Here is a 2,500-nt window from a genome sequence, read left to right on the forward strand (position 1 = left end):
AAGCCGGATCAAGGGATGGATTGAAGTGGATTTGCGGATGAGGTTTTGATGAATCTCTCAATCTGATGAAGGATGGATCGAATTGATTGACTCTCTCAATCTGTGTACTGAGCTTGTTTGATTTTCACAAACAACTAGACTCACGAAATCAATAGAACAACAAAGAACTCTCTTTGAATCCTAAAGACCGATATTTTATACAAAGAAGAATCTTTGATAAAAAACTGAATAAACTTTTTATTAACTTGGTGATTAAGGGTGCTCTCTACAATGGACGACAATGAGCTTATATAATGCTCAGATACAGACTCTAAACGTTCACAAAAGAAAGAAAGGAAACAAATCTAAACTAAGCAAGAAATCGGAAACTAGCCGTTGGAGCCTTTTGTGGATTTTGGCTCCAAGTGAAGAAACTTGATTTGCTTGAATCTGGACGGTTTAAGGGGAAAGAGAGCTTTCTTGGGACCTTCTTGAATGCTTGGTAGAAGCTGATCTCGTCCTTGCCTTGGTAGAAAAAGAGCTGTTGGAGTTTGAATGCAAGAGACTCCAAATAAGGCAGTTTGGTGATAATGGGGATCTTCTTATTCCTATGTGGGCTGGTGCATGGGATGAAGTTGTAGACTCTTCTGGCTCGTGTATAATGTCTCCTGGATGTCTTGGTTCTGTCTGGACGTCGTCTGGTTCTCCTGGTTGGATTGGAATTGCTTGGAATGGATCAAACCGAAAGATTGTCCAATCTTTCCATAAATAGCTCCGGTTGGGTTTAAGTGATTCTCCATTGAACCAACTGATCTCCTGGGTTCTGGTGCAGCTAAGGACTTCTGGAATACCTCCTGATTGGTTAAGATGATCTCCTGGTTCCCATAAATAGCTCTGGGTCGAACCAAGTTGAATTGGTTGAAGACTTTCCATAGATGACGTCGGTTTGGCCGGTTCTGGGGAATTGATCATAACTCCTAATTTCCGTGGCCATTTCTCCTGATCTTGGGCTTTATGAAAAGATGATAAACTCCTCTTGACTTCTGTGATGGGTTTTGCTTCAGGCCGCTCCTTCATTGAGCTTGAACCTTCTTCTAAAGTCGGGTACTCGCAGATGGACGGTTGAAAAACCTCTGAATTGTAAAATTCATAACTTCTTTCTCCGTGATTATTTTGGCCCAATTCCAATGGCCTGGACTCCTTCTTGATTATATAGCATGAAAAATTATCCCTCGTGATTTAAACCCTCCTGGTTTGTAATATATGGCATTTTTAGTGCACGTATGTCCTGGTTGGCGCCTTGGCTGGTTGAGTAGGGGTTTGGTCGACCTCTGGTTCAGCTGCTGAATTGCTGGCCGCAACATTCCTCCCCCTTGAAAAGGTTTCGACCTCAAAACTGTATAACCTGCACCAAGATAGAGCAAGTCAGCTTTCATACTCTTTTGGAGATTCTAAGGTCTTGCCTTGATATTGTTTCGGTTGGGGATGATTGTGCATCATGTGGGCCTCTTCTTCAGCAAATAGGATAGGATCACGCCTCTGCATGGGGACTCTGGCATTGCTTATCTCCTTCATGGTGGTCCTTCATACTTCTTTAGTAGGCTCAGTTTCTGACCATCTTGTGGGTTTGATTCTCCTAGCAACAGAGATTATCCGGTGGGATTTCTTTGAAGCTTTCTCTCCTTGCAACCTGAATATTTCTCACATTCTGTACAACAATCAAGTGCATTATATCTGGTTTGGACACTGATAAAATAATTTGAGATTTCCAACTTACTTTGATAGCTTCCACAAGTTGAAGAAAGATTTTCCTTCTTTGACAACTTGTTCTTGTTTGCTGCCTTCTTTGATCTTTTGACCTTGGTGTTATGAACTTCAACTTCTTTTATTCCTGGATCAAAACTTGTTGGCAAGACAAGTGCTTATATCTGATAATCAAGTGTCTTGGACGTTTTTTAAGATCAGAGAGATTACCTTAAGCCTTGGCATTTGAACACATTGTTCAACACTAGACTTCACTTGTGAGGGTGGTTCATGGCTGGGGCTTATGGTCTGTTCTTTCCTTGGAACTCAGTAAGCAAATAGCTTTCATTTTTACTCTCTACATCAAGAAAACACACGTCAATACCAGTTTCTCTAGGTGGTGTTTGACTTTACCTGGTTTGATACTTTATTTCTGTTTTGCTTCTTTAAGCAACATGGACTGCGTTGGTCTTGAACCTTCTCCTGGTTCACATCACTGGTGTGGCGCCTGGTGGCTCCTCTCCTTTGAATTCATGCTCTTTAATTCCTGTGTAAAACACCTTTTGACAAAGACAAGTGCATTATGAGTATAGAAATGCATACAAATTAGCCTCGTGATTTAAACCCTCCTGGTTGTAATATATGGCATTTTTAGTGCAAACGTATGTCCTGGTTGGCGCCTTGGGCTGGTTGATAGGGTGTTTGTGACCCACAGATTCGAACGAAAAAATCTTGTTCAGCTCTGAATTGCTGGCCGCAACAAGTACAACGGATCAGT

Source organism: Brassica napus, unplaced genomic scaffold (assembly GCF_020379485.1).
Source record: "Brassica napus cultivar Da-Ae unplaced genomic scaffold, Da-Ae ScsIHWf_421;HRSCAF=651, whole genome shotgun sequence".
Taxonomy (NCBI): domain Eukaryota; kingdom Viridiplantae; phylum Streptophyta; class Magnoliopsida; order Brassicales; family Brassicaceae; genus Brassica; species Brassica napus.